Genomic DNA, 26,118 nt, shown 5'->3' on the forward strand with positions numbered 1-26,118 from the left:
TAACAGTTTTAGAAAAATGTTGAATTTTGAGCAAACCTTGAGATCTATATCATGTGATATTTCATAAATTTGCCATGAAACAGTTAACAAACAGCCCGGTTCTGTAAAGAAAAAGAACAGGGCTTTCAAATGGAGTAAAAAAAATTTTTGGCGGCCATCTTGGATTTGGTCGCCATATTGGATTTTATCAAAAAATTACCGTTTTCACCATGAGCCCCCCAATAAAACAACCAGTTATTTGTAGCAAGGTTCACAATTTTCATATCATTATTGTGATATTTTCAAAATTTGTGATATTTTTGCTATAAAACAAACTACAAATGACACGGTTTTGTAAAGAGGGCTTATAGACGAAGTGAAATTGGCGGCCATCTTGGATTTGGCCGGTCGGTCGGGTGGATCACGGCTAAAACGGCGATTTTTTTTTCAAAGTCCAACATGGCGACCAAATACAAGATGGCCGCTGATTTTTTTCACTTCGTTTATATGCCCTATCTCTCCTCTTTACAGAAACGTGTCGTTTATAGTTTGTTTCATAGCAAACTTTGGAAATATCACAATATATTATATGAAAATTTTGAACCTCGATAAAAATAGCTGGTTGTTTTATTCGCCTTTGCATTTTATGAATGTTCCTTGTAGCATTTTTTCTCAGCTTTCCAATGGTGGTTTTAAAATAAAAATCGGTTGGGGGCCTCATGGTGAAAACGACGATTTTTTATAAAATCCAATATGGCGATTTAATCCAAGATGGCCGCCAAATTTTTTTTTGCTATATTTGAAAGCCCTGTTCTTCTTCTTTACAGAACTGGGTCATTTGTTAGTTTTTTCATCGCAAATTTATGAAATATCACATGATAAGATCTCAAGATATACGGCTTTTGCAGTCTACGAAAATGATTTTAAAACGATATTTGTTGTATATACAACTAAAGCAAATACTATTCACAGTCGAAGTCAGTACAATATAGATCCCATGACTAATCTCAAGTTTTTAGTCTTGACCTTGGAATGAGGTCATACATATATTAATATTTTTTTTTGAAACGATGGTTCTACAATTGATGAAGGGACGGTAGGGGAAAGAAATGAAAATTTTTGGTGAAGGAGGGGAAGAGCGGAAAGGAAGGGGGGGGGGGGTATTGGTAGCTATGTTTGACAAGTAGTCATTTTGACTCCTACCTTTTGTCCAATGCTGGAAGGTGCATGAGTCGAACCAAGCTGTAATCTGAGATTATAACCGGATTCGAACCCACAACACCCGCCAGGGCATGTGGTTCGCTGGTACTTGTATCTTTGAACCATAGAGGCGCTGGGAGATCCACGGATCGAACTAGGCCAATTATAACCGGATTTAAAATCACTTGTCCTCTCAATCCTTTGTAGATGGCAGATATTTGTTATCTTACCACAGTAGGCTGGACAAAAAAAGACTCCACAACCCCCCATTCCATCGAACACCCGCGCTGAGAATCGCGACAAACACACTAAAGGACGAGTAATAGTAACGTCACGTGCAGTGCCAGAGTATGTTATACGAGAAGAACGCAGCCTGGGTGTCGATCTCCAAAACCAAGACAGCAAATCCAGTGTGCTCGGTATAAGAAGCGCCCCTGGAAAAAATGGAGTGCGGGGACAAGGAACATTTGTATCATTCTCAGAAAACGCGTAAATTGTGCAAGAAACTGAACGTATTCCGCAAAGGTTTTGTGTTACGATCCGAAAAATGTCGGGACAAAGATGGAGGGATCTGGTCGGATGAACATAAGGTGATCGAAAGGTTTAGGCACCTGAATAGCGCCGAGATGGAATACCAACACAGCAGGGGGAATAACTACATCAGTACGGCGGATGATGGTGGTGTGCCATTCCCACAATACCGGAAGAGTGGAAGGAGGGGCGCACGATTAAAAGTGTTGCGGAGGATTCCTTCACTTAACCTGCCTTTTCGTCGCACCAACTATAGTGCTAACAGCGCAATCACTGGTCTGCAACATGCATTCAAGCGAGTTTCGGTAGTGTTCGACTTTCATCTGTCTCAGCAAGTGTTACGTTCTAAATTTATCTCAATGCTTCGATGTTTACTTTGTTATGGGCCATTAGGGCATTGTTATCTGTTGGTAAAGTAATAACAATTAATTAACAATTAGGGTCGAATATTAAGTCCCGACGCAACACTTATTTATAGATTTCAAGGCAGCCAACGATACCATCGACCGTGAAAAGCTGTGAAAAATTGTGGACGAAAATAGCGCGTTTGAAACACGCAGGGGAACTTCTACAATGCGATGGTGTTTGCTGCATTTTATTCAGTCGCGCTAGAAGTGTTGTGAAACGTGGCGAAAAGCAGTGAAGGTTCTAAAACAAAGTACCTATTAGCAGGAGGAACCAAGCGCGATCGAGTTCGCATAGACAATAGTTTGGTAGTCTAAGGGGACGGGGACAAGTTCGAGGTTGTGGACGAATTTGTATACCTCGGGTCGTTAATGACATGGGATGATAACTGCAGCATAGAAATACGCAAACATATTCTTGACGGAAGTCGAGATTACTACGGGCTTCAAAAGACCTTAAGGTCAAGTAAGCTTTACCCCACCACTAACTGTATCATGGTAAAAACGCTGACAAGACCCGTAGTCCTCTACGGGCACGAAATGTGGACAATGTTCGACGGGGATTTGAAAGCACAGGGCGATTTTAAACATCGTTAGTCTTTGCTGGGGTGTGTGAGAACGGTAAGGTTTATTTCTAATTCCCGTCGTAGTAAGTAAAGCCATTCTAATTTTCATCATTCGTGGGATGGATTTAATGAATACTCCAAAAGTTCTTGTGCTGATTTGACTAAACACACACTTACCTTTCGATCCGTGAACTTTGAAATCACTGAAAAGCGATTGTCAAAGCATTTTATTGAAATTACGCAACTGACTTTATTTCTTAAATTCGTCGTACCGTTTTAAAATCCGTCCATCAAAATTTTTCATCGTCCGAACTAAAAATCATGACAAATGTTTTTCTGCAAAATTTCTGCAGGTCAGGTAAGTTTTTCTGGCTGTAGAATAACGACAATGCCTTGCGTGAGTCATTTTCATTTATGAATGACGGAAATTAAAACGATTGGTCGACACTTTCTTCTTCGTCGCACGAAAAAACGTAGGAAATTTGGCTGGTAGGACTTCTTTAATGATAAAAAGCATTTAAATAGATCTCAGCTCATTTTGATCAATCGCGTATGATAGACAACAAATTAAAATATTAGGGGATAACTAGTTTTGCATTATGTGTCATAAAAATGCTGTTGGATAGGACGGGAATAGGTAATTACGACGAAGCAGCAACATACCCTATATGACGGAGAAGGATGAACCACGCAGCTGGCGCTGTTCTTCGGCGAACCCAGTATCCAAAGAGTTGCTAAAGCTGGAAAGGTATAATGGGCGGCACATGTCAAAGGAACGCCAGGCAACAACCCCGCGAAAATGGTGTTCACCTCGAAACCAGTTGGTACCAGACGCAGAGGTGCGCAGTGTGCTAGATGGTTAGATCAAGTGAAGCAAGACCTGGAAAGTATGGTATGGAAGGTATGGGACAGCCATGGACCGAGTTTTAAGACGAAACATTGTTATGCAGATGAAATCCAATGGAAAGTTAAGTAAATATTCTGGTAAGATGCTCCAAAACAAATTGTAGTTATCTGTATCAATTGTTTGTGGATCTCAAGGCGATTCGAACGGTGCAGGTTGGATTCAAACCAAGCGTCAAAATAGTGAGTGAGACCTCAGTCTCAGTATTCGGTCTGAAGCAACGCCATGCGCTCTTAAGGTTAAGGTCGTCAGAGTCCAGTTGCTTTTTTACTGATTTCAGTACTTGTTGCCACTAACGTTTTGTTGAGAATAGAGTTGCTAGTAGTAGGTAATAATCTGTTATGAACAATTATGAAACGTAGAATCGCGTGTTGAACTAGATCCGACAATAATTCTATCACACAAAATATTGATTACGGTGAATTTATTATCAGTGAATTTTATAAGTATATTATCGACACTCTACGACCTTCATTTTAATAGCGAAAATAATTGGTCATTTTCATGCTCAAATGTTTTCGTTGGCATCACTCCATATAAACGTCCGTTCCCTTGGCAACGTACAACAACGACGGTCGCGGATTCGGAATTGCAATCGAAACGAAGTGAAGTTTTTCCTATCAATTCAAGTGAACAGTTTGGGCAAAATCATCATAATATCTTACTAAATAACTGTTCCGGTGGTAAATTAAAGTTTTCTGTGCCTCAAGCTAAGTTTCGCAAGTGATGTGACGACTAGAACGGCCGAAAAAATTAATGAAAAATCTCAATATTTAGTGTAATTTATGCCTATAGAATGGTTAGTGCTTTGAGTTGCAAGATCTTATTACGGCTAGCAGGTTAGTTGTACTGATTTTATTTTTTGTAATGGTTTCCCGAGTCTATGGGAGCATGTTGGTACACTGAAGAAGGGAAGGGAAGGGTGATATTCGGTGCCATACTGACTGCCATATATGTACTCTGACGACCTGGTCGTTAATGTCTTTAAGATTTGACCCTTCTTTATCAACATACTTTGATGCCAGTTGTTAGAGTATAGGACAGTTACGGGGCTAGTCCAACGATCCTACTAAATCTATAATATGACATTTCTGAATCAACCGGGGAGGAAGAAACGGGGACATCTTGTACCATCCGTTTCTGATTATTATTGATCAAATGCCGAGATATTTGTAAAGCAGTTTTTGTGGGAAACCTTCTGACAGGTAATATCAACTCCCATTTTATTCTCGTACAAATATAGTATTAAGGCCATTGCAAATCATTTTCAAAGTTTTTGTCACCCCCCCCCCCTGAAAATTGGCTTGAAAAATCGGGGGGCAAAAAAATAATTTGTAGGATATGAGTTAATTTTTTCTATAAAATCAATTGTCTGTGGGCTCTACAGCCTGAAAAACTCAAAAAATGACTGTTCGAGTCCATGAGAAATGGAAGTAAAAATAGTGAAATTTCCGGAATTCGGCAAAAAAAATTTATTTATTAAATTTATTAAAATAATAACGTATTTATTAAAAGCAAGAATAGATATGGTTTTCACGTTTAAACTTTAAGTGAAAATTCCTAAAATTCATATTTTTTTGCTCGATTAAAAAATTCTCTTTGTTTTTTTTTTCGCCCCCCCCCCCCCCCTTCAGTGGCCCAACACCGGAGGGACAAAAACTTTTTTAATTATTTGTAATGCCCTAACGTTCCGCCAAGAAATCTTAGATCATAGTAATTACTAAGACTGCAGTACTAGCGCACTAAATATGGTCAGAACCAACCCATAAGATTTCCATGATTAGTGTTAGTTTTAAAAATCGATCAAGAAGCTTGATTACTATATATGCAAGTTTTGTGGAATTTGCAATTTAGTAACGACAGTAAACCTTGCACTATACCAAAAAATTATGGCATTTCATGCGTTTTTGAGAATAATCTATGTTGAATTATGGTTATTTCAAAAAAGGCTCTTTCCCATCCAAAATTCATGGAACCCTGCCTGGATGGAGGCCTGATGGAGAGACAAATAAAAATGAAATACAAATCTTCCATCTGGGCATTTCGGGAAATTACAAATTCGACCATCGGTTCCGAGCTCTGCTGCGCGGCTACAATTCGCACATTCGCGAATCGCGCATTCGTTCGACAGTGCCGCTGCTGTAGCAGCAGCCGCCGCCGTCGTCGTCGCCGATTCTCGCACGTAATCCGAGCAGAAATCCCTTCGGAAACTTTCTCCCGCACAGTTCGCGACGCTCTCAGCGCAATTGTCTTTTTTACTCACTGCCATTTCTTTTCATCGACGGTGGCCGCACGCCGCCTGCCACTGCTGCTGCTGGATAGCCGCACCGCGGCTCGAAGCATCAGGGCTCTCCTCTGCAGCAGCGAGCGAGCAGGCAGCGGTGTGTTCTATTAAACAACACACACGCTCGACGACTCTCCTTGAAATCATCGCGTTTTAGTCGCGGCCTGCTGCTGCCTGCTTGCTTGTCACGGTTCTTGTGTGTGTCGGTGTCGAACGGGGTTAGGTTGGTAGGGTAGGCGGTCGGGCGAGGGTGGGTTTGACGGCGAGTTAGCGAACCGACGACAGTCGCGAAAATCGATGAAATAACTTCAAAAGCTGCGTCACACTGTAGTAGTTTGGAGTTCCACACCAGAAGGGCCGGAGTGATTCGGGAACGGTCACGCGGAACGTAAAGGAATTACGGCGATAAACGACGACGTCGACGACGGCCTTCGGATCAAGTACCAGTGGAGTGCATTTTTAGTGGATTAAACACCCGAACACCGTGTTCTCGCCGGACAGGACCAATTCGCACCAGCACAAGTATTTAGAATTACTTTTTTCCTGATCTCCTAGCTATTAGAGTGACGAGTGGAACCTCCCACCGAGAGGAAGGTGTAGAAATGCAGGCATTCCGGACTCCGGACAAGATTCGCAGAGTGAGTGACCGACCACCCGAACCGAGTTACACGTGCAATATTGGTACGGACGACCGTGCCGGGTGTGTCCATTTTTCTTGCGGACAAAGGCTAAAACAGATTACCGTAAATCACGAACGAATTTCGCGCGAGAACAAAAAAAACATCCTGTGCTGAGGATTGATGTTTTTTTATTATTATTTTACACCTCTGGTTTCTTCCTGCCTCGGCCTCGGCCCGACGAGTGCGGTGAGTTCAGCCTCAGACGATGACCCGTGAGCTGTGTCGTGTCTGTCCAGTGCGATGGTCAGTTTCGGAATGGAGTTGTGCCTCCAGAAGACCTCTAGCGTCTTCGTTTCTGTGAGGCAGAAAGCATTCGTAATCCTTCTATATAACAAGAAGAAGGATATGAATCGGACTCCTTACCGCGCTCGTCTGTCCACTCTTATTGACCAATATAATTCAATTCCAAAAATTAATCCATACGAATGTGCACCGGGGCGTTCAAGTGTGTGTTCGAGAGAACGGCCAGTACCAGCCAGTACCAGGAACGTTGTTGCAACAACAATAATAATAATGCATAAAATGATGATGGTCAGTTCGTATTATGCACCACGTACACACGCACACACATACATACACACACACACGTACGAAGACGACAAGCATGCGAAAACAGATACCGCCGTCGTCTTCGCCATCCATCGTCGTCGACATCGTGCATGTGTGAAAGTTGTTGAAACAACAAGCGAAGAACTGCATTTGCATGCGAAAGAAGAGGAGAGTGACCAAAAAGTGCATCAACGCATTATTTCTGTCTGTGCGATGCGAAGGGCAATAATGTGCACGCGAATGGATGGGATGGGGTTTTCTCGTCCCCCCCTCCCCCAAACGCCCATTCACTCACCGATCAGCCACCCTCTCGCAAGAAGTTTGCCTTCCTTCTCCTTCATCGTCTTAGGGTGGCTTTCCACCAGGCAGAGCCTGGACGTTCCGCTGCGCTGCGATGATGCTTCTCGGCAGAGGCTAGCAGAGTGTCCTTGCGCGCGTGCCACCGCCGCCGCCGCCTCCTGTCTCACCCCCCGGCAGGCTTGGCTCAGAGGTCAGCTCCTTGCGATGCAGTGTGCCCAACTGTGGCGTATTTTTGGCGGCAAATAAAACCTGAAATTAAATTCAGAGAAAAAATAACTATATTTCCATGCAGGCAGTTAAAGACAAACACACGCTCGGGCCGCCGGTGCGGTGTTGGTGCGACCCATCGTTGCTGGTCGGTACCTACGTAGAACGCAGTGTTTATTTAATTTATTTGATACTCGCTTGCTTGCCTCCTGCTTGCTCGCACGGAGCGCAGCTCGTTTGCAGTTTGCACTAAACTGCGACTTAAGAAGCAGGAAAAAAAGTACCTAGTAATAATAAAACCCCTATGCAGTGCATGCCGAGGCAGAAGGGAAAACAAAAATCTCATCCGCGTGCAGTTTGGAGCAGCACGGAGATACGGGATACGGGGAGAACGACGGTATCGCACATTTTCGCAGCTCAATGTTTACCCGTAAACTATCCTTCTGAAAGCGTTGTTTTTTTTTATTTCAATGATTTTCATGGCTGACGTGAGGGTCTGGTTTTGTTCATTTCCATTCGCTGGTTACAGTTTTTTTTCGGATTGTATTTTTGTGGAATATCAATCGTCTTATTTTTTAGACTAAGATATACTTATACTTATATTTGAGTTATTTATTTTCAATATTACTTATTCATCTACACACCGAACTCGATTATCCTGAGTTGTTATTTTTTACTGCTAATAGTTGAGTAAATTTAGAAGAAATTGAGTGTCAGTTTTTGGTATTTGGGACTCAGAAATGCTTATGACACTTTAATGTGATATTTTACGCTGTAATCTATCTATTCACAGACTATCGAGTCGTTTTTAATGGTGTTACCTTTGTTATATTTTAACAGAAATTTAGAAATTGGTAAAAAAACATGAAGTTAATCCGAGGCAGGGAGGGCCAATCGATAAGGTTCGACCAACTGAGCAATGTCGATGTTTGATCACCTTGTAGATCATTATCGAACTGTAAAGAAATTAGCAGAAAGGTTTTACTAGTTGTCCATTAGACGAATGTGTCTCAGAGATAGTCGAACTCGCGTAACTTTTCAAAAGGACCCAAGTAACATTCAGAGATTTTGTTGTCCCTTTCATTAGAAATGGTTCCGTACTACCCACTTACCCACCCAAAATTCCAAAATATTTCTGTATAGTCATAAACTGAAATGATTCGGTACAATCATTGTCGGTGAGGTATATGGTTCGGTACGACCATAGATGAACTAAATGGTGCGGTACGACCATTGATAAGTAAAATAATTCGGTACGACTATTGCTCAACGAAGCATATGGTTCGGTACGACCATAGATGGATGAAATGGTACGATATGACCATTGGCGAATAAAATGATTTTGTAAGGCATTCAATTAGGGCTTGTTCGCGACAAAATCTGGACACCTCAATTTTGCAATAAAACAAATTTGCTAGAAGTTTAATCCATGAAACAATTTTATATCATTTATGTGTGTATATAATTTTCAAACAAATTAACATTACTTATTTGGTATGCATGAAAACGTGGCGAACTTTGGAGTTTACCCTTGCTATGAGGGCAGTGCAGACTTGTTGGCAACCAATTTAGCTGCGTTTGTCCAAGATTTTCAAAATTTATCTATAGTTGTTGCTTGTTGTTTATGCTGGGACAGCTCTCTCTTCACCAAAGCCCAATACTGCTGGATGGGGCGTAACTCTGAACAGTTAGGTGGATTCGTCTCCTTCGGTAAAATATGGACTCCATTAGCATCATACATTTCCAAAACATCTTTGGCGTAGGGACAGGATGCCAAATCAGGCCAAAACAGCGAGGGTCATGGCAACATCATGGCTGTGTAGGAACGGCAACAATCGTTTCTGCAGGCATTCTTCACGGTATATTTCCTTGTTAACCGTTCCCGTAGTGATGTAACTTTTGCTGCATTATAACGCATGGAAACTTCGTTAAATATTCACGATAAAGCTTACTAGCGCGTGTTTTGGCCGTCGTATTTCGCTTATCATTACGGTTTGGCGCAGTCCTCACCTTGAAAGACTTCATGCCTTATCGTTGCTTAGAAGTGTGCACGAATGTTGGCGACATTTTTATTTTACGAGCAATGGTACGTACAGAAAGATCTGGTCTCCTCCGTAATATTTGTTTTACCTTCGCATCCTTGTGGTGGTTCCTCAGATCCGTTTTTGTTCCACTTCCCTTCTTCCTAGCTGTTGTCAAGCGAGTATCGAACGATTTTAAAACACTGTGAACAGTGCTTGGAGGCAACCCAAGCTTTTTGGCAAGTTTTCTTAACGAGAGATCCGGATTTTCATTGCGACCGCACTCAATTGCTTTTCGCATCTGGTCTTCTTTCGATGCCATTTTACGCTGTTACAAGTGTTATGTTTTCAGAAAGAACAGACGTACGTCAACCACTCTGCACAATATTTCACTCATTGTTAATGTATTTCCGAAGCTGTGTGTGTGTTTAGGGGTGTTCAAATTTTGTCGCGATCAAGCCTTAAAATGGTTCGGTGCGACCATAGATGGGTGAAATGATTAGGTACGACCATTGATAAGTAACATGATTCGGTACGATCATTGTCGAATGAAGTATATGGTATTAAGGTGACACCAATATATTTCCTTAACGGGAAATTAGCAGGCATTAACTTTTCGTCGTAGGGCCCAATTTCGGAAGCAGTTTTTGGGCCCAAAAGCGGGATTCTGTTTTTTTAAATGTAAATACAGCGAATATATTTTCAAGAACAGATTTTTTGTTTCAAACAAAAAATGCTCTTGAAATTGGCAGAATCGATGACGACTAATTTCACCTTAACGTTTAGCTGACTAGTAACACCAGCAACCGATCCATGCAAAGCTAATGCTTGAAAGTACGTTGCAACAGTTCTTCCAAGATTTGTTCTTCAAAAATAAAAAAATGTACTTCCTAAAGTACAAAGTACAAAGTAACTTGACCAGTATAAGTCGGTATCAAAATGATAAAAGTTGTTGAGAGTTTTTAAATGAAAAGATTATTATTATATAAGAATTAGGTTAGGTTATACCTGGCGAAAACGGTCGGATGGCCTAGCGCATTCCCCCCGTAACATTGACTTTTTTCTGAGAGGAAACACAAGTTTTCTGGTCTTTCGACTCGTAGGGTAATCCTAAGAGGAACTTTGATTTCATGTTGTCTAATTCTTATTCATTTCCACTTACATTTTATTCTTCTTCTGTACCTCTCTTTTCGATATCGAGGTCCGTTGACAATTAGTGGTGACTCATACATAATTGCATCCTAACCTGAATACGGTGAAAAGGAAAAAAATAGTTCCATGCTATTAATTATAAATGGCGCTTAAATACATTGGTAGTTTTTCAGAACCCATTGCAGCTTTAAAAATTTGTTCAAAATGGATTAACCATTTTATCTACCAAATATCTTAATAAATCTATGTATAGCTCGAACCAGTAAAACTACTTCATAACTCTCTACCATCATACGGAATAAAGTCATCTTTTCGACCACGATCGTACAAAACCACTTTATCTACCAATGAAGCCATTTCATTCATCTATGTCTTACCGATCCATAACAATTCATTTAACTATGGTCGTACCGAACCATATACTTCATTCAACAATGATCGTACCAAATCATTTTACTTATTAATGATATTTATCAATCATAGTACCTATTTATTTTAACCATCTTTGGTCGTACCAAACCATTTTAATTGAATGCCTTACGGAATCTTTTTATTCACCAATCAATGGCCGTACCGAATTCAATCAATCTATAGTCGCACCGAACTTTATACTGCATTGAACACTGATTGTATCGAATCGTCAGTAAAAAGTTTTTCACAAAATTTTCCAGTGTGGCGGAAAGCTCCAATTAAGTCGTAACGTTCGGTATTAGTCGAGTCGAACCGAATAGCGCGAGAGCTTCAATTTACCACACAGTCGAATGTAAATGTGAATAGTATCGCAATGTACTTTGGTTGGTCATGCTACTCGCCCCACAGAATAGGGCTCAATATATTTTGTGCTTCTTCACCGATGCTGAAAATATCTCGATAGTGTTATTTTTTGTTCCTGTGTTGAAACGATAAATGATGTTGCATATCGTTTCATTTTCGGCCGTAACTCAAGGTCGAACAATAATGCTATAGTGAGTTTTTGCCATTAAAAGATTTAAGTCCTAAACAGAATGCTGCGTCAACGCATCCGTCAGCGTCAATTTGAAAGTAAACCCATGGGAAAACTGTCAGAATAACGCTGACGGACGCGTTGACGCAGCATTCTGCTTGGCCCTTTAAAATCGGTAAGTTAGAAATGTTTAAAAAAATGGAATGGAGGAATGGAATTAATTTTTTTCTAGATTCTTTTTCCGAAAAGAAACGCCATAAACTGTGGTACGTTGCTAGGCTAACGAATGAAGAGAGAAAGAGGGAGGTTAAAATAGTTTTTTTGAATGCCAGAAGGGCATTGGGTTAAAAGGCCACTGCGACAGTCTTAATGATCATATTTTGTGGCAGGCCCCGATTGCTGTATAAATGGTTAGTTTTCAGTATTGTTGTTTTCGATATACAGTATTGTTTGGATTATATCTGCCACCAGTAATATCAGCCCTGGAAAAAAATATTTTATCCTCTCCAGAGTACTTAATTATTCCTTTGAGGGTCCGAACTCCGACTATGAATGGAACGGTCCGACGCGACTACAGCTAAATTAAAAGAAATGGTTCCGTACCACCCATATACCCATCCATGGTAACCCAAATAGTTCTGTATGGTCATAAACTGAAATGATTCGCTACAATCATTGTTGGTAAAGTATATGGTTCAGTCATAAATACATTAAATGGTTCGGTACGACCATTGATAAGGAAAATGATTCGATACGATCATTGTTCAATTAAGTATATGGTTCGGTACAACCATAGATTGATAAAATGGTTCGGTACGACCATTGGTGAATAAAATGATTCTATATGGCATTCAATTAAAATGATTCGGTACGACCAGTACGGTCGAACCAAGCTATAATCTGAGATTATAGCCGACCCATGCACCTTCCAGCATTGGACAAAACGTAGGAGTCACAACGACTACTTGTTAAACGTAGCTACTAATAACCTCCCCCCTCTCTATCTCACCTTTCCGCTCTTCCTCTACTTTAAAATTTCATTACTTTCCCCTGCCGACCCTTCGTCAATTGTAAGAGAACTACCGTTTCAAAAAATATTAATTATTTATACCTGACCTCCTTTCAAGGTCAAGACAAAAACACGGGGTTGATCTATGTATATCTCCACATAAAGCTGAATAATTAGACGTATTTCATCGTAGTTATATACGATAATATCTGATTAAGCGCAACTCCCTTCGTACTACTGTACAATTCGGTACTGAAAATCGTATGTGTGTCAGTTGTTATCATTATATACGATTGAAAATCAATTTGGGCGGACTTTATTAAGCTTTAGTTAAGATTCCGAATTTTTTAATAGATATTTACGATAATTCTCGTGCAGTGATGTACGACTTGGTGCTAGCTGGGTCGTATGAAAAGCTTGAGAGGAACTTTGATTGCACGTAACTGTTGTTTTTGTCTTTCCAGTAATGTGAAACTCTATCCTTCCTTCTAGTTTGTCTAGTAAATTTTTTTCCACACGCCTGTCACGCGTTATTGTGTTTTTTTTTTTGATCCGCAGGATTTTACCGAAGTTCGTCTAATTCTTGTTCACTTTTTCAGTGCCACTCTTTTCAATATCGCAGTCTCCGTTGACAATCGGTGACGACCCGTACATGTTTACATCCTAATTCCTAACATACTGAATGCGGCAAAAAAATAGTTCCTTGCTATTCATTATAAATTGCACTTAAATACATTGGCAGACTTTCAAAATCCTATGCAGCTTTAAAAATCTCCATTTAACCATTTTATCTGCCAAAAATTCACATAAATCAATAGCGTAAATTAGTAACTACTTCATACTAAATAAAGCCATCTTGTCGATAATGATCGTACAAAACCACTTTATTTACAAATGAAACCATTTTATTCATCAATGATCTTACCGATCCATAACTTTTCATTTAACTATGGTCGTACCGAACCATACACTTCATTCAACAATGATCGTACCGAATCATTTTATTATTGGACATACCCAGAGGCTGGAGAATTCGCAAATTGAATATATACACCAAGCATTGGCAAGCAACTCTATCACGAGAATTGACTAAAATGAATAGTTCAATTCGCCACATCGAATGAGCCGTATACATTCACGCTTCATAGCATCGCTGAATACGAATATCGTATACAACGCAAAAGTGCGAAACCAAACATTCTGTTGCTTTCAAAGCCACTAACACTACTTCAAACTATTCTTTATTCACGATAATGCTATTTAGGACACTTTCTGGCATTCCCGGATATATTATATCCATTAAATCGGCCGCGTTCAAAGTTCAATATTCAATTTTAAAACGAACTTGCAATGTTCATGATGAGCTATACTCGTGATAAAGTCAAATGCCGATAAATGGTCAAATGTTCATTTTTTCGTGAATTCTCCAACCACTGATCATACCTTATCATTTCACCTTTCCATAGTCGTACCGAACCATTTTAATTGAATGCCACACGGAATCATTTTATCCCCCAATGGTCGTACCGAACCATTTGATCAATCTATGGTCGTACCAAACCATATACTTCACCGAAGAATGACCGTACCATTTTCCTTATCAATGGTCGTACCGAACCGTTTAAATCACCGACAATGTTTCTCCTGATCATTTCAGTATATGACTTTGCAGAAATCTTCTGGTACCATGGGTGGGTAAATGGGTGGTACGGAACCAATTCATTTAATTTAGCTGTGGTCGCATCGGATCGTTCCATTCATATTCGGAGTTCGGCGCATCTGAGTATCGATTATGTTGGCCTGAGTATGGATTATGTTTTATTGGAAGGGTCAAAAAAATGAAAGACTATCGTTGTAAAGCAAAGAATTTTGAAAAAATGGAACAATACTGTATATCATCAACAACAATACTGAAAACTAATCGTTCTAATCTCCCTCCATATTCCCTCCCATATTCCAATCCATGATAATGGAATTATCAAATCCGACCTGCATCAGGGCTCTTTTCAAAACTATCGTATAAGTTTGGGTCGAAGAGTCCCAGAGTTCAATAAAATTTTATAGACAGGCAAACACAGCTAATGGACCTATCAACGAAACCAATGTTGAAATCAATTCAAAAATTAATCCACCATATCTTGTCATTAATGTTGTACGTCTATCAATCTTACCTTCCCGAAGTCAATGGTCATGATATTCTACCTAATCAATGTTTAAACGGTTTCAAAACACTGACCTTGGACGCATTTCGATTCAATCTTCACAGGTGTAGGCCACGGCCCTTTTGCCGGATCAACTTCAATATACTTCGGCCATGGTCCTTTCGCCAGCTCAACTTTAATACGAATTGCCGAATTTCATTCCATAAAAAAAGAAAAATATGAATATAGTTTAAATTTATGTCAGTTTTGCAAAAAGCATACCTAAAAATTTTAATGTCCGCAATAAAAACTATTAAAAAGAGGCTTTATTTGTATTTCCGGTTCCATTGTTATGCGGTATTGTGTGCCATTTCATTTGCGTTGTAAATAAAATTTTCCCTTTTTCTCATATTTCACCACGAAATTCATCCCGAAATATTGGCAATAGATCGCCAATGTGATATTCTGTTTGTTCACCATCTCACGACTGACTGACTGATGCCACATTTTTACTCGGGAAGCCGTCAACTCACGCTGACCCTTTCCCTCTGCCCCCTTTACACGCTAGGCATTCAGGTGTGGCATTTGGAAATTATCCAATAGAGTGCCTTTGTAAGTGATTCCTTACCAAGTTTGCAGAATTCTGTCGAGAGTCCATCGTTTCCGGCAGCTGTCCAATCTCTCGCCGGATCTGTTCGAGATCAGAAATCACGCGTGAGTTTTTCTGTTTTCATAGCAAGAAGCACAAAACTTACACATATTTCTTCCCGCTTGATTACATTCTGCTTTGCTTCAACTGTTACCTACTTTATCAACTTTACAACTTTAACTGAAAGTGAGCGTGAGAGGACGAATCTTTAAATAAATTACAAAGTTAAACTAAAACACACATTTAAATTACATGTTTATCTAATTGTTATTAGGTTACTTTCTAATTAATAAAAGGTCGATTCTCGCGAAGGAAAATTTTAAATTCCGTCAATATGTTTGCCATCTTAATTCATGAATGTGCGCGGCATTTTTCGCTGCTGATGTTTTCTCTGACGGTAGACTCTCTCTTTCTCTCTATGGTTCGTTGTATGAAATGCCAGCTGTGGAAGAACTAAGCAAAATGCTCACAGCTGAACTTGGTTTACATCTCATAGCAACAAAGACATCGCGTATTATAGCGAGAGAAATTCATTTGTGAGTTTTGCGCTTGTGATCAAGGTTGAAATTTCATGTGTTTGAAATCTCATTGCGTTTTTTGCTGCTATGAATTTCTCAATTCTGGTTACTGTCTCATTTAGCGTATAATGATGTATTCCTACTGAATTCCTATTCCTTTTACTGCTTTTATAGCCTTAAATCTTTTACGTATCTAAAAAAATTCGAACAAAACAAGTTGTTCATTTTTAAACCTATTTCGAAGGCGTTTGGTGTATTTATGTTTAAGGAAGGCAATGGAATATGGTTCGCAAGTATATAATTGAACAAATAATTCACACTTTGCACCAAACAAATGAAAAATATATGAGTGTAAAAAATAGAATTATCGCCCTCCCGTCATTTCTGGCAACTCTTCCCAGAAGATCCTTCTTACGCTCCTCGACCAGGGGAAACCCAAGAGCCGCGCACGGCTGTCCACTGCAACATCCCTTGTCCGATCCGTCCTATCTCGCCACCATCCGGTGGCACCCTTTCCATCGTGTGTTTTCTTCCGCTCCTTCGCACGGGCTGTGCATGTGAGCGTAAGCAAGCGGTCGGTCGGTCGGTCGGTCGTTCGGTGTGCAACTCCTTCGCTGATTTTCTTACCGGAACGTCTCGCGCCACCCACCCATCGCACGTTCGGTTGGCCACCCCGGCCCGGACGGTGGCGGACGGTATGTGTGAGTGTACCGCGTGCGACTGCGATAGCACGATCCATCATCTCGCCGCCTCCCAGCAGTTAACTTGTTGTAAAATTGCGATGCAGTTATTAAACAACTTTCGTCACATGCATGAATTTCTTTTCACGCACCCGGAGCTAGGCGCTAGCGTGGCTGAAGGCTTCATCCTTACGCGCGGCACCGTCATTTCTTCGCCGACTTTCGTGGAAGAAAAGTGCGTACAGTATAAGTTCTGGTCCGCGCGAACCCCTAAGGTCCCTTTTCCACAGGAGGGGACCCACCTCGTTAGGGCAGAAAAATCACTGCAAAAAAAACCTCGTACAGTTCGGCCTCTCCGTTTCTTTTAGTTTTTCCTTCAATTTTGGCTTTCCGTGAGGGATTTCCCAAACCAAAAAGGTGGAAAACTCCTTCACATTTCGGCACCAGCTAGAGTCAGTTAGTAAAAACAAAATACAGTGCAATATAAGAAAAAGTGCTTTCCAGAAACCAGAAAAAATAAGTTGTTAAAATTCAAAATTTTTCCATTCGCTCGAAACGACCACCGTGCGTCTCCACTCGAAACCGAACCCGAGAAAATTCAGAAAAACGAAAGAGAAAGAGAGAAAAATCAAACAGTGCTTCACTCGTTCGATGTGAATTGTGTGATAATTGAGCAAAAAGAGCAAAATGTTTTCGATTGAATCAATTTTAAAGTCTCAAATCTCCCAGAGGTAGTGTAGATAAGATTCCAGCAGGTCCAAAAAAACAACAACCAAGAAACGCCAAATACAAACAACCAAAGCTAGTTAAAAACAAACAAACAAAAAAAAAACTAAAATTAAGACAACACAAAACCACCTTTCTTCTAGAGGGGTCCAAAAATTCCTAAACACGAACAAATCGAACAAACCAACCAAACCGAACAAAACTTATCCTTAGCGTAGAAAGAGAGCGAGTAAGAGCGAGAGAGCGCGCGAAAGAGAACGCGAGAGCAAAAGTGCCAAACAGCATCCATCAATATATCGGCCAAAAGTGGGATATGATTTTTGTGTTTCACCTACGGCATTTGATGAAGACTCGGACCCCAGCAAGGGGCCCAATGTTTGCTAGTATTTCTGCAGTTTTCAGTACCCTACCGCTACTACTACTACTACTACTACTAGTACTACCACGACTACCGCTACTACGGCCAAACAAGCAATCGAACGCTGTCGAGGTGAGGAAAATGAACAACCACAACAACCAACAACAACAACAACAAGAACCAAGCTAGACGATAGCTAGCTAGCTACCCGAGCAAAAATCGGCTGAGCCCTTGTTTGTTTTAGGGGAGTAGGGAAAATTTGTTTAAAAAAACAATATAAAGAAAAATAAACGAGGTTAGTCCGTGGGTTGATTAGATCGCGATTTAAGTGGTAAATTTTTCGTTGAATGGTCAAATTGTGTCGGGTGTTCAACTCGTGACGGTGTTAGTGACTGGATCCCCATTGGTCGAAGTAGGCTTCAAACTTCGTTGTAGCGTGGTTCTCTCAAAATCAAATCAAGTGTGGACTATTGGTAGAGTGCACGGTAGGGTGGTTCTCCGATTCTTTGATTAGTTTCCCGATTAAAAAATAAGGGAGGATTAAAGCATTGGTTTTAAGTGAAATCTGGTGGTGCGCAAGTATTTTACGCATTGTACGTAACAGTGAGGGTGTTTGGAAACATAATAATGGTTGCCTTGTGAAACTGCATTTTCTTCCATTTCTCACCCAAACTTAGCTTGAAAATGGACATTTGTGTGACTTTCAATGTTTGTTAATGGTTAGTTAAGGCTTGTTTGTTTGCTAATTTAAACATGGTTGACGGAACTAGAACTTTCACTATTGTGGCATTTGTTGGGCGAAAGATGTTGATTAAATGTGAGACACCCTTGAAAGGACTATGCCCTGACTATGAAATAGTGTTCAAGCAACTAGAATATGGTAATTAATTTACCAGGAAACTAACTGAACTAACAATACTGCAATATTTTCAATATAGTAGAGATATGCTGCAAGTCTTGATAGTTTGATTTTTTTACAAGTATTTTACTGAACCGAACTTGCACACAATATTCAGATGCATCTGACGGCAAATGGCTGAAACTACGGTTCATTTGCTAATTGCCACGATGGTGCTGGGGTTTTCATCACAGACGGAATAATAAACCCATTATATTATAAAATTTTTATTGGATATGTATGACATTTTACAAAGTTCTATTACTTTATCCTTTACACAGTATATATTTTGCGCATATTTCAACATTAAATTTGATTTGAAAGTGTTATTGTTTTGTTAAATTTTTTGGTCTTAGCAACAGTTCAGTTTATTTTATACAACATTTTTCTTGACTCACACTAAAAATTAAAAAAATCCTCAATTACTGTTTTGATTTTAAACAAGAAATTTGCAGAATAGAAAGCATAAATTTTGAATATTTGTTCCTATTTTTAATATTTGAATATTGATGTACCCCAACTGCTCTAATGAGCAGCTGTAGCTTAAGCTCTTAGAACATTGCGCTGCTAGCTAATCCCACCGCTGTCACCAGAATATATCGCTCAATCTACGTCAGTGACATGATGCCCCAGCAGTCAACTCCCAAATTCTGTAAATGCTTTATTTGATCTATTTAAATTTGATCTTTCATGAAGGACGTAATAATGCCGATTTCTCCGAAGCTGTTAGGGAGGGTGCTATTTCGTTTAACATGCCGGATCTTACCTATTTGGTTTGAAAAAGCCGCTACTGTTTCAAGAAACTGTAGCAAAACATTCACTATATTAAAGATAAGCTTTGACTATCCCGCCATGTATTAAACGGATGATGAACGGATAATGAACGGTATTTTTGTATAGGAAGTCAATTAAAAGATCTTCGATTTGGTTCAATTCATGTGAATTTGTTGATTTTTATGAAAATTATAGCCCTGTAATTTATTGTTAGCCATTCAGGATCTTCAGACATTTTTTTTAAATCATAATCTTTGAATCACCAAATTGATTTCAATAATATTGGTATCAAATGAAACGAGTTTTAATGAGAATTTGTAGGAAATTATTTTGTTGACGCTGATTTTTTTTATAAATTCAAAACTATTAAAACTTGATTATTTGATTATCTGTGATTTCATAGTGACTTTCCCAGGCCTAAAGAACTCTTTAATTTACATTTTACTTATAGAAAACTGAGATTTTTTTGACATAATAAATCAAGATTTATTGGCTTCCCAGTTGGTCTCGAGGTACGGCGCTGGTCTAACAAGTCAGTCGTCGTATATTCGAATCTCGACTGGCAGGAGCGGTACAAGTCAAAATAATCGTAGCACTAGTGCCGAAATTGTCCGCACCAAATATTGTACCAAGGCTTTGCTTTGCTATCAAAAATTTAAAAATGTAAAATTTTACGTTTTTTAGATTCAACATTTTAAAGAAATATTGCTTTTTAAGCAAACCTTTTAAAGAAAGTTGCGACAAACCAATGGAGACGCATGGTGTTTTGTTTTCACCTGAAAGGAAACAGATTTTTGGCAAGAGGGAAACGGATGATTGCAAAAATATCCATTTTCATTCATTGATATGAAATGGATTAACTCGCGTCGTCTTGCAGCTTTTTGAGCATGAATAGAGAACTATGCATGTTGTCGCTATATTTCCGAGAAGTGTACCCCAATAGGGATTCGAACATTAGGCATACGGATGATAGTCATAATGGACGTTAGGCATGTTTTGCATCAACTATTTGTCGTTAGCTTGCAAGAGTCCCAATCGACTCAGTTTAAAAAGACAGCAGGCGACTTCGCGGGGCATATTGAGTAAATCAACACGAGGACTAAGGAAAACTGTATACGAATAAAACTAGACAGATGTGATTTCTGTCGGGGGGCTTCCGACGACGTTCACCGGCAGGGCTCGCGGCCAGCGGTGGTATCACTCTGAATCACCTATGAAATGTAATAAAATTTATAAATGATTTTTTATATTTATGCTAATGTTTTTGGGTCAAACGGGCTAATGTTAAACAGCATTATGCCAAGTAACTTTATGCTAATTTAGCGCCTTTCTTATTGCTTTGCGTCAGTACGGTAATTAACCCAAGTGCCTATTTATAGGTAAGCGAAGTCTTGTTAATTATGCCTAGCCTTCATTATGTTTATGCCTATCGTCCATTAGGCCTATTCTAAATTCGCTTACCACAAAATTTTTGAATAAACTTTCTCTAGCTGTAAGCCGCGCGTCACCTCGCGTCTAAACGCCATAGAAAAGTGAGCGGTCATCCTTTTCTTATGGCAGCCTGCATCCATATACTGCAAGAATTTGTTCGGAACTGTTGTCTTGCGCGGAGGCAGGACGGAGGACGCGCAACATGTGAAAAGGGCCTATGTGCAAATTAGAGACTCTCTTTGTGTCTCCTCTCTTACGTTTGCCACGGCGGCATAGATGCATTTCAATGCAATTTTTCTTAACCGTAAGCTAGCTAATAATGCCAGCAACCTTTTCATGCATAATTTATTCTATCAAGTGCATTTGCATAGCTGTAATAAGCAAAAGAGAGGAGATGCGAAGAGAATCTCCCATTTGCACCTAGGCCCTTTTCACATGTTGCTCTATCTAGACCTGATATTTTTGCATGTGACGCGACGCAGCAATTCACAAAGCGAGAAAAATCAGCGACTGTTTTATCCGTGATAGTACCCAAGCAGCATACTTTTCGCACTTATGGTTGCAGAAACTTATTTATGACTGAAATTAGTATTAAATCGGTTGCCACAACTGGTTTGTAATAACTGTGCTAGTAGGGTAGTTGGTTCTTAATATAGTTTCCATTGTATTTCTGTCATATTTGCACATAGCTGTAAACTAGAGTATCGAAAGGAACTAGTAAGATGCAGAGGACGTCAGCTAATTATTATTTTAATTTGCGAGTTAGTTGTAATTGGTGAATATACTTCAAATCAATCTATCACAAAGGATGATGCTATCAACAATTTCATGGAAATTGATGAATGCAAATCACTGTTGTAAATGGTAAGCCAGAATAGTTACTTCTTTTTTCGGCTCAACCATAGTTGTAAGCAAGCTCCTTAAGTAAGCTGATTTCGTCAACTGCATACCAGTTTCAATTAGTCGCGCTCCTGTAATATTCCAGGATTTTAAGATCGTGATTAAAGAAGGCAAGAAAGCCGTCGCGGTCTCGGACATAGAATCGTCGGTCTTTTTCGAACCAGTGATACCGGCTTCGTAATACACAATTTATAAATCCTACCCAAGGCTATATCTCGAAGATATTCGGAAGATAATATTCAAAAAGGGGCAGCTTCCCTGTTAAATATAGCAGCACACTTGATGAAGTTCGAATTGCGAACTTTAAGTACGCGCTGCTGCTGAAAGAAACAAAAAGAGCTTCCTGGGGAACAAAAACAAAAAAAAACAAAAAAAAAAGTTATTGTTATCTGTGCCCTAGGCACAGACTTTCATACTTTTCTCAAAGAAATTAGTGTCGAAACCATTTCAACCAAATCCTTTAAAAGTTTCCCTGGATAATTCCTTTTTTACAAAATTTTAGAAAGTTGTGATATCAAATTTTTGAGAAAAATTTTTTTCGAACGTACTCAATTATTAATATGTATTAGTTTATCATTTTTTTCATATTTTCTTTTCAATATGTCAACGATGTTTAGTACCGTGACCGCCCCTAATACTGCGCAGCTCCTAATTCTGCGCATTTTTGTTTATATAAGTATTTTTTAACATTGTGCATAACTATAATCATTGCGTTATTTTTTTTATAAATGTCTGTTGAATATTACGCCATTATTCACAAATGGATCATAATATTTGAGAGCGAAATAATTTAACGTGAAACTAAAAGTATTTCATATGGCAGAAAACATCGTCGTTAGCACCAACGCTAAGATTGTCCTTTTAGAAAATTAACAAATTTATGATCGAAATTCTTTGCAATGATCAAATTACCCTGCATAATTAGAAAGAATAATTAGTTTTAGTCATGTTTTAGACAAAAAGAGTGATTGCATGCATTGCTTTCCTTAAAAAAAATGCGATGCAATAATGCGCAGATTTAGGCACAGATTTTTTATTCATGTTCCAAATTCTGCGCAGTAATGGATCCTACGAAGAAATCGCGAAAGAATACGCAACCTCACCCAAATGGTTGAGTTATAGAGGCTTGAAAATTCAAGTAGAATGTTTATCTTGCATTGATTGGAATCCTGTGCTGTGTCTCGGGGTCCGAACCTACGAGCGCCAATTTATGAAACCATGTCTTCTATTTTTTTAATGTCCAACCTCATGGGGCTGTCAGAGAGTGGGGAAGTGGTTTTTGCATGAAAACACAATTTTTAGTATTAGTCTACAGTGTAATGTTCAGTATGCAGAAAACCCGAATTAATTAACCATTCACGTTATCGAGAATAAAATATTTAAAACGAGGCAATCAAAATGATAACAATATTCCTTTGCCACTCGGACAGCGCAGGAAGGCCGGATCATGGATTTAATTCTGGTAATGGCTAATGCAGGATTTATAGGTGTGGTTTCAGCGTATAAAGACATAAACAGCATGGCAGGAGTATTTATTTTCACTTTTTGGGTGCGCAGAATTAAGAGCAAACATGCGCAGAATTAGGAGCATGGGCAAGAAAGTGCGCAGAATTAGGCACCGTGGATAAGTTTACAAAACGAAAAATGTACTCAATTGTTGGTCGACTTATACATCCTATATTTTTTACCAGATACTATAGACCGTAGCACTACACGTTGCTGCTATTCACGTTGTAAATTCAAATCTAGAATACTTAGAATAGCGGAAGAATCATAAAAATCTCTTAACTGCGCAGAATATGGTACGTTCACGGTACAACATTTTCTCATGATCTGTTCATATCTTGTCGAAATTTGGTTACACTCTTAAGAGCAGACTTATGTTTCTAGTGTTAGTGCGCGACGTTAGGCCTAGGGACATTAGGCATAATGGACGTTTGGCATAATTCACAAAACTTCACTTTGCTATGAATACGCAGTTGAGCCAATCATCACTCCGTCAATACAATGCGAATCGGACCAGTCACATAACCATAACATACATTCTTTTGGCAACATAAGGGACCGTTTGGCATAACGACTTTTTGGCATAATTCTGTAAAAAATATTTTATGAATTTTCATAGATAATTCAGGAGGAGAAGCCCGCCCAGCAAACCACAAATCGTATATCAATATATGAAAATCACCTTAAATGTCTTTAAACAAAATCGAAATCGTACACAAAGCTTAATAATTCGCACCCTAGTTTATATTCAATCGTACAAAATGATGACGACTGAATTACATACGATTTTCAAGATGCGATTTTTCAAGATATATATCGGTACATTTTCATATAAGTATGAATGTAAATTGTCTACGAATAATCTGCAGTACGTATATCGCCTCCAAAATAGTACGCATTTGCTGGTTTCGTGCATCTAGTGCTATTTTTAAGAGATATATCGGTAGGGTATTGTCGTTATCGTCGGGCCACTGTTATGGTCGGGCCATCACGATTTTACAGTTTTAGTAACTCATGTTATCTATGATACAATCATTGTAAAACTTCTTACTGTGATAGCTAACTTTTCACAATATTGTGAGTTTCAATCGTGTATTCAAAACACCCGTACTGAATTCAGTGACTAAATCTTCCAAAAAAAGTTTTCCACGCGCAATGAACTTTTCTTCAAGAAATGATTCATGGAATGCAATTATCGAGATAAATTTTGAAAGTGTATGAAGTGTTTTGTGCTGCACACGAAGACTATAGAAAAATCCCCTCCAGTAAGGTGTTTGGGAAGGTAAGGTGAAATGTTACAAAAGCGCTATTTGTAAAGGTCGGGCCACTTGAGTAGTCATGGTTGGGCCATCATAATTTTAAGCGCAGAAGCGCAATAATCGCTAGAGTATGTCAGTCATGTAAAATGTGATGAAATAAAGCAAAATTAATGCGATAAAAATCTAGATTTTTGTTGTTTTTTTCGTTGTAATTGTACACTTCGGAAAAGGCGATTGTAGCAATATTTATTTTACAAGATCGCCAAAATTTCGCAAAAATGCAGTTAAAAATAGGGTATTTATACCTATATGAGCCGTTGTTCACGGAATTCTTTCTTTTCAAGTCTCTATATAGATTTCAATACGTATGTCTTTGCGGTGGTCCAAGCTGTACAACATGGCCCGACGTTGACAACATTTTTTGTCTTCACGTAAATGCCTATAACTTTTTTATTTTTCAAGCAATCAGCTCAAAACTTTCCGGAAATATATCTTATTCTTAGACCTTTGCAACGATGTATTTAGATTTTCAAAATTCCTTTTGAAACGAAAGTTATGGGCGAATTCCAAAACGTGGCCCAACCACGACGACACTCCCCTACTCTTGTAAAATGCAACCAACATACGCTAAATATGAAAAACTAATTTTCAAATAATTTCCATAAAAAATGCTCTATAGCTCTGCACAAGATAGAGATAGAATTGTCATTTCCTTAGCAAAATTGTTTATCTTTATGTTTTCCACAACTTTGCCGAAGAAACCATGTGTCTATTTACTAACATAAAAATATGTACGTGTATCCAACCTTTAGCGAACGCGAAACATATAAAATGTATGCTTACCGTACTTTCATTTGGGTGGCTAAGGACAATCAGAACCTGCACAAGTTTATAGTACTCGACATAAGCTTTAAGATGAAGCGTTGATTTCATAAATCCGCTTGCCCCATTTTACCCCATGGGCTCGTAAAGCTATGGAAATTTAAAGTTTGAATATGCGATAACTCAGCAAGTAAAGGTCCAAAAGATTTTCGGTCTTCTGCAATAATGTGTGTTTTAAGAGCTTCGATAATTTCCTAGAACATTGTATTCTTGTAAAATGTAACTAACAAAAGCTATGTATGAAAAACCAATGTTTAAAGAAATTTCTTAGAATATGTCCTATAGTTCAGCACTCGATAAAGATAGAAATTTTACTTTTTCAGCAAAAAAGCAGCTTTGCTTGTTTTTACAATATTTACAACTTTGCCGAAGAAACTATGTCTATATTTCCTTACACAAAAAAGTTATATTTTAATATATAGTAAACGATTATTAACTTTTACCTCCCAGTTGGTCTCGAGGTAAGACGCTAGTCTACTAAGCCAGTCGTCGTATGTTCAAATCTTAGCTGGGAGAGGCTGTTAGAGTCAACAGGATCGTAGCACCCGATTTAACACATCCTTGTTTCTTAAATCAATGTTCCTTCGAAGTTTAATATTTTTTACCATTAGACTGTCATACAAGATTCGTCTAATGCCTTATATCCAGTGCTGCCCTTCACTCGAGA

At 39.0% G+C, this 26,118-nt stretch overlaps 1 protein-coding gene across 1 annotated transcript in view; it reads left to right on the plus strand.

Annotated features, from left to right (window-relative positions):
• The first annotated feature begins 6,201 nt into the window (after positions 1-6,201).
• The window catches only part of LOC128742579 (zinc finger X-linked protein ZXDB), a 33,325-nt gene continuing 13,408 nt past the window's right edge, over positions 6,202-26,118 (plus strand). Inside the window, exon 1 of the mRNA XM_053838985.1 lies at positions 6,202-6,390. The gene's annotated coding sequence lies outside the window, so the exon portion shown is untranslated. The remainder of the gene's footprint in view (positions 6,391-26,118) is intronic.

The sequence above is a fragment of the Sabethes cyaneus genome, chromosome 1 (genome assembly GCF_943734655.1).
Source record: "Sabethes cyaneus chromosome 1, idSabCyanKW18_F2, whole genome shotgun sequence".
In the NCBI taxonomy this organism is placed as follows: Eukaryota; Metazoa; Arthropoda; class Insecta; order Diptera; family Culicidae; genus Sabethes; species Sabethes cyaneus.